The 7,417-nt window shown below is 41.4% G+C and overlaps 1 long non-coding RNA gene across 1 annotated transcript in view; it reads right to left on the bottom strand.

Annotated features, from left to right (window-relative positions):
• Positions 1-1,283: 1,283 nt before the first annotated feature.
• The window catches only part of LOC102026888, a 72,207-nt gene continuing 66,073 nt past the window's right edge, over positions 1,284-7,417 (bottom strand). The window contains exons 3-4 of the long non-coding RNA XR_001234302.1: positions 3,229-3,438; positions 1,284-1,734 (exon numbers count right to left, since the gene is read on the bottom strand). This is a non-coding gene — a long non-coding RNA (uncharacterized LOC102026888). The remainder of the gene's footprint in view (positions 1,735-3,228; positions 3,439-7,417) is intronic.

The raw sequence follows: 7,417 nt of genomic DNA, 5'->3' as shown, positions 1-7,417 counted from the left end.
TTATAATTAGGAGAAAATGTAGACCTTTACGATGGTTAATTTAGGCTGTCAACTGGACTGGACTGAGGGAGGTCAAGAAAACCAGTGAATCCCACTCCTATGTATGTCTGTGAAGGAGTTTCCAGGGAAGATTGGTGTGGGGGGTCCAGGGCCATACCACCCTGATCACTCCCGATCTCATCTGATTGCTGTGTAGGTCATCGAACTGATCGAGGAAGATCTGCCCTGAACAAGGCCAGCACCATTCAAGAGGCTAGGAGTCTGGATGCCGCAAAAACGAACAAAGCACGTGCTGGCCGGCTCAACACTTCCTGAGCAGGTGCATCTCCTATATCTTCTAGCTGCTGTGTCATCCACGGACAACAAATTCCAGACTTTTCATCCTTTGGACATGGACTTGTACCACAGCTTTTCATGGGGGCTTCCAAGCCTTCCACCTTGAAATGGGAATGGATCAGTTCTCTCTTCTTCTGAGGCTCACACCCTCCTGGACTAAGCAGCTACACAGGTCTCCCCAGCTCTCTGGCCTGAAGACAACGTTGTGACACCATCCAGCCTCTGGCTGTGTGAGCCACTGTAGATTCTCTCTCCTATATATGTCCCATTTACTTGGTTCCTCTGGAAAACCCTGACTAATGCAACTCTTAAGAAATTTAAGACATAAAGGTACATGATATGATCAAAGGAATAATGAAAACTATTCTCATGGGTGCCACAGCTGACACCACATCTGTGCCTCACTCAGGAGGGTACAGGATACCAAGGTACAAACTTTATTCTGTCAATAGGGGGAGGCCATACCCCCTTATCCCCGCCCCTCACCCTCATGCTCCCTGTTTCCCAGCCACAGTGGTACAGCAGCTCTTCTAAACCACACCCTTCCCCCTGGATGTTCTACCCCACTTCTTTCTCAGAAACAATGGAGCCCGACAACCACTGACCGAAATAAAATTCTCATCATTTAAGTTGATTTTCTCAGGTATTTCATCACAGCAACAAAAAACTTTCTAATATGGGGTAGAGAGAAGGATTTTAGAACTCGGGTCCAATTATGTCACCTATGCTTTTAGCAAGAAGACTGCAAGAGGGAAGCTGCCACAGCAGGGGCAAGTGGAATTTGCAACATTGGCAGTTTGAATACCAGATCTACCATAGACTAACTTTTGGATTTTGAAAAAGCTACTCAACCTCTGTACGCTTCTGACGGTCAAAGAAGCTAATAAAATAAAGAGCTTAGCATAATGCTCGCAACATGGCAAGAAGTCAGTAGTGTTAGATATTTTTATTATCATCATCATTATAGTATTATCACCGTGCCTAAGATTATTTGAAATCCGTACTCAGGAGAAAGAGGATTTGAGACAGAAACGTGGTTAACATAAAGGTGGTACTTGCGTGTAGAGAGAGAGCAGGAGATGGCCAAAAGATGAGACAGTCTGAGGAGAGAGCTGAGGTCTGGGCTTTTGTTTAAGGCTCGAGCAGAACAACAGTCGTTAATGGAGAGACTCTAAGAACACAATAAGCCCTTCATCCCTGGCTCAGGATTGCCTCTTGACTCAGCAGACCTGCCCAGACACAGGGCCGCACCATCTTTTTTTCTTTTTTGTGGTACCAGGGATCGAACTCAAGACCTTGTGCTTGCCAGGCAGGTGCTTATGCCACTGAGCTATATCCCCAGCCCCTGCACCGTCTTTAGATGAAGATCTTCTCTGTGTGGTTGCCTGCTCCCAAAGCCTAAAACAAATGATTGTTTATTTTACTTTTAAAATGCTCAAGGCTCAGGATCATTCTTCACGAATTGTAGTATGGCAAGAACTTTTTCAATTACCTCATCTAATCTGGTTTCTTTGAATAAATAAAATGAGGCCCCAAGTTATACACAGGTCAAATTTCAGCTAATGATAAAATCTAGACTTAAACTCTCAAACACAGTGATCTACATGGGGAATACTTAATATGGTTTAGAAATATAGAACACACTAAAGGCCTCTCCATCTTGATTTAGCTTTAGTGTGAGACTATTTCCTCTCAAGGATCATTACTCAGGGTTTTTCAGCTTCACCAGAATTTGGGGCTGAACAAGTCCTTATTGCGTGAAGCTGTTCTACTGTAGAATGTTTTGGGTATCCCCTCTGCTCACTAGATGCAAATAGAACTACCCCCATCCCAACTGTGACAATCAAAACATCAACAGACATTACCACAGGTCTTCTGAAGAGAAGAATGCCATGATAACTGATTACATATCAATTTTTTCACTGAGTGATAAACTCTCTCAAAGTCCCATATTAAAATATATACTCTGATTAATAAAATCAAAATGTATTTCTACTTGGCTAGTGATCTTGGCATGAATTTATCATCCACCCATCAAGAGTGGAAGAGTTAGTGATTATCTCAAATCATCAAAGCCATTTTGTTAAATACCCATTTCAGTGACCCACATGAGGTCCCAGTAAAATATCCCACATTTTTTGAAATCATATGATTAAAAGTGAAATTCTTTTTTGCAAAAAGAGACAACACAATAAAATTTATCATTCAGCACTCTACCAAATGTATATTTAAATGTCACAAACTTGGATTCTCTAATTCCTCTACACTTATATTTCCCCCAAGAGATAGTAACACGTGATCTGTAGGAAAAGAATTCCATGGTCAAGAAGGCTTAGAAAATGTTGGGTTAAAGCTAAATGGTGCTCTTCCCACAGAACTTATCAGAGCCTTTACTGCATTTATGAGCAGTGTAAATCTCCAAGGAACACATGCAAGATGATTTGCTTCTCCATCCTCTTTAGATAAACATTTCCAAGAGATTCTCAAGAAATTAATGTTTCTCAGAATACTTTTGGGAAGCACCGTGCTACCCCCTGCTGCCTTACTTGGCTCTCTGATCACACAGGCTGAGCTCTGGAGCTACAAGAGTCACCCGAGGCCGGAGGATATCTGATACCAGCTCCCCGCCCTCGGATCAACTGCATTTAGAGCCATGGGACAGGATAAATTGTTTTCTCTCATACAATTGAATTTCCACCAGAAACTACTGCTACCACTGAAATGTCCACTGTTTTGTTTGTTTTTAATGGCAAACAATGGGATTGATCCTGCTATATTAAACAAGCAAGAAGGATTCATCAGAAATATTCTGAGATGGTTATAATTAGGAAGGAAGCACCAAACACCACGACCACAGGAAAGCCAGAGAGCATGGTTAGTTACTCTCAGCACCTATGAAAAGCAGTAATTCAGAGATGACTGCTGTGACTCCAAGCAGATGGTCCATGCCATGCACATTCTCAGTATACTCCCTCAGGATGAGAACTTCGGAAAGAAGACGCTGATTGCCTCAGCTTGGCCCAGATGCCTCCCACTGGTTGTGAGAAGAGTTCCATGATCAACATAGAATAGAGGAAGAATAATTCCTCCAAAACACGGATGCTGGAAAGAAAAAGAAGAGATGCATGTTACACTTGCTGAGGAGAAAAACGTGGACTTAGGCTTTGCTGCATCCCACTATTTGTACTCCTTCTAGTCAGTTCTTTACGTCTCTCGCACACAGCACTGAAGCTGTCCGAAAGGCCAGTCATCGACAGCTGTGCACAGACCAGAGAGCCTGTCTTTCAGGAAGCTGCAAGAGTACTGCTGTTACTGCATCGTGGATGCTGAGGAAATTCTTTCCAGGTTCTCAGTGTCCCGAACAAAGAATAGACAAGCTACTGTACACAGCAAAGGTAACAGGGATGTACATTTACTGAAGATGGAAAAGAAGCTCTGAAGGGTCAGAGGAGGTTGGTGGACAGACTCTCAGCAGGCTGAGGACCAAAGAGAGGGGTCTTTTGTGTGTGGAAGCCCCGCACTGGTTTCTGCTCCATGCAAGTAAAGAATTAAGAGGTTGTTCCGTCAAAAACTCACTTGGCATGGTGCCAGATTTAAACTACTCCCTTGAAAGACTCCTTTGTCTTCCTACCGGAAGTAGATGAAGAACTGAAAATATGTAGCCCCTCCTGATCAGTTCCATGCATGGGAGCCACTGAGTCATCCTACGTCCTGTGTTCCGTGCCTGTCCCCTGGGTCTCCGTGACTTTCACACCTTCCACCCAGTTGTTTGGCCCATGTGCCCAGCTGTAATTTCCTCCCTGAGTTCTACAAAGAAACCGGGCATCGATAACTGATGACTCCCAAGGAAGAATCATTTCATTTAATTTTCAATTAAACTCATTCATTCTTACCAGACACCCAAAACACAAGGATAGAAAATTAAGGCAATGTGAGAAATGGGAAAAAAGACAGCTTAAAGACAAACACAGTATCTCAAAATAAAAAAGGAGTTATAACTTAGTGTCAAGGCTTTCAGTTTAATCCCCAGGTACCACAACAACCAAAACAAACAAATACAGCAAATCTCAAACTCCCAGTGGCCCAAGTGAAGGAAGTGAGTTAAGTATCTGCTCTTTTCCCACCATCAGTTTTTCTTGGTAATTCTAAATTTTTTTGGATAATCATCAATTTCTGTGAAAAAAAAGGCAAGTGCATTGTATGATGTTTTTGGATCTCAGACAAAGATTATATGTCAGTTCTGGTGGAATTCCTTCCACCTGAAAATACTTTTCTGTGGGCGGGGTTTTTTAAGTATTGGTCATAAGCAGCTTTATCTTGCTAAGCAGAAATGCTGCACAGAAGTTAAATTGTTCACCATTTTATTTTACTTTTGAGGCTGTGTAGAGAAAATCTTTACAGGCAAATACCACTTGGGGTTTAATCATTTGCTTCTCATTTTTGCTGTGGTAAAAGACTCCATCAATTTCAGAGGAAAGAATAAAAAAAAAACAGGCATGGTAGCACACACCTGTACCCTCAACACCTGGGAGGCTGAGGCAGGAGGATCATTGTGAGTTCAAGACCAGCCTGGGCTACACAGTGAGTTCCAGGCCAGCCTGAACTACATAGTGAGACCCTGTCTCAAAAATAAATAAAGAAATAAAAAGAAGAAAAGCATAATTTTTAATTGTTTTACTACTCTATTCACTTTTATGCATTTATTTTTTACTAGTACATGTTTGCAGTACCTAATATTGACATTCTTTTATGGTACATGGTCTTTTGATCATTGTATTCTGGGGCAAAAATAAGTTTTATGTGATTTTTATTTACTTAACAGGTTTCATTACACGGAAAAACAAAACGCAAATAAGAACTCACAGTACTTCGCAAAAGACAAAAGGATGTGGACAATGGCATGAAACACATCTTATGTTTACTTCTTCAAAAGGAAACATTTTACTTAGCATTTAAACTGCAGAAGGGGCTGGGGACTTAGCTCAGCGGCAAAGCGCCTGCCTGGCAAGCGCAAGGTCGTGAGTTCGGTTCCTGGTACCGGAAAAAAAAAACCAAAACCAAAAAAAAAAAAAAAAACCATCTTTGGGCTGGGGATTTAGCTCAGCGACAAAGCGCCTGCCTGGCAAGCGCAAGGTCGTAAGTTTGGTTCCTGGTACCGGAGAAAAACAAAAAAAAAAAAAAAAAAAAAAATTGGGGCTGGGGATTTAGCTCAGTGGCAAAGCGCCTGCCTGGCAAGCGCAAGGTCGTGAGTTCAGTTCCTGGTACCGGAGAAAAACCAAAAAAAAAATAAAAATAAAAATAAACTGCAGAAAATGTGGACTAAAACAGAACAAGGATACACGCAATTATAAGGAAATAGTGACCAAGGTCGCTGGCTGTGCTCAGTGAGTGTGGCCTTTACCTGTTGCTTCCTCTGAGCAGGGACCCCGTGTGGGTTTTTCAGGGAGCGACTTCTGTGAGAAGAACATTCAGCTTCTCATAGTTGCGGGCAGAGAGAATCGCTGTCTGCAAACCCACTCGTCACTATTTGCTCAAACGTTTAGGAGAGGAAAGAGGATATAAGCTAGAACTAAAAATCTCACCCATCCCCACATCACTGAAAATGCCTCAGTCACGCGGAGTCTGCTGAGCACTGTCTGAAGACAAGACCTGGCAGCGGCGTTGATCTTTGAAAGAGGTCTGGATAGATTTCACCTTTTAATCTATTTTAAAGTTTGGACCGCACAAACTTTTAAGAGCAAATATCAGTGTAGGAAGGGAGGTTATTTACAGTCAAGATAAAGAACTACACAATACAATTAAAAATTATAGTTCTACTGGGTGCGTATTTTAACTTGGCCTGCTGTTTGGGGCACTGTTATTCTGAACAATTATGATACAAACCCATGTACAAGAAGTTTCGTGAGACATCTTTTATTCACTTCTTCAAAAGGAAGCAGTGATCAGTTATAGAGGGTTTTTGCAAGTTGAGGATCTATTAAGAGTAATCTTCAGGGGGCTGGGGATTTAGCTCAGCGGCACAGCGCCTGCCTGGCAAGCTCAAGGTCGTGAGTTCGATTCCTGATACCGAAAAAAAAAAAAAAAAAAAAAAAGAATCGTGTCTGCCAGTAGAGGGAGCGCGAGTCAAGTTTAGCAAGAGAGCTTCAGAAATGGGAGTTTATGAGAGAATTCTAGGAGCCATGGTCTAATTAGAGAGTACAATAAAGTGAAGAGCAGAATAAAATTATTCCTGGTAAGACTTCTGCCAGTGCAAGCGCAGGGGCCTCAAATGCTCACTCGGGAGCATCCGGAGCCTGTGGAAGAAGCAGGAGAGTGTGTAGCACAACAGATTCTGCTTAATGTCTGTATCATGTTTTTGTCCTCTTATTTACACACACACACACACACACACACACACACACACACCATTTTTTGTGTTTGTTTCTTTCTAGGATATACAATGCTGGGATGTATGTCCAAAACAAGAATTTCAGTCTATAAATGGCTTATTTCTTTCTCTTATAGACCTATATTTTGTAAATGCTAAAACTCTTTGGCTTATATACCCACATATCATATCTAATTAACCCTTACAGGTCTTGACAAACACCTTTTTCTACCCAAACTGTAAAAGTTTCACTTGAAGTAACACACCTGTACTCTCTTGCTGTAATTTACATAGCGGCCTTTCCCTCACCATACACGCACACTTCATTCTCATTTCCAAAAATTCCTTCCCTCTTTTCTCCACAAGTTACAGATCCAACTACTTTCAAGAAGAGTCCTTCAAGATTCTGTACCAGCTTTTCTCCCAATAAACAACAGGTCTTGGTCTCTTAAAATAGAGCCGTACATGAGGGAAGATGAGAATTATGCCAAATGTTACGTTCCAAAACACTGCTTCTGCATAATTGAGAAAACAGTTTTTAAAAACTGAGACTTTTTAAAATGTTGCAGTGTTTATTCATCTTTTGTCAAGCCACACAGAGAAAACTTTTAGAAGCAATGGCTTGGAGCCTCCAAAAATCCTAGGTTCAAATCTTAGTTTTGAAATTTTTTTTTTTGTTGGTTTTTTTTTTTTTTTTTTTTTTTTTTTTTTTTT

Source organism: Chinchilla lanigera, unplaced genomic scaffold, assembly GCF_000276665.1.
Source record: "Chinchilla lanigera isolate Chin_1 unplaced genomic scaffold, ChiLan1.0 scaffold00024, whole genome shotgun sequence".
Classification (NCBI taxonomy): domain Eukaryota; kingdom Metazoa; phylum Chordata; class Mammalia; order Rodentia; family Chinchillidae; genus Chinchilla; species Chinchilla lanigera.
The sequence above is the reverse complement of the archived record's forward strand: the minus strand, read 5'-3'. Positions and strand labels throughout refer to the sequence as shown.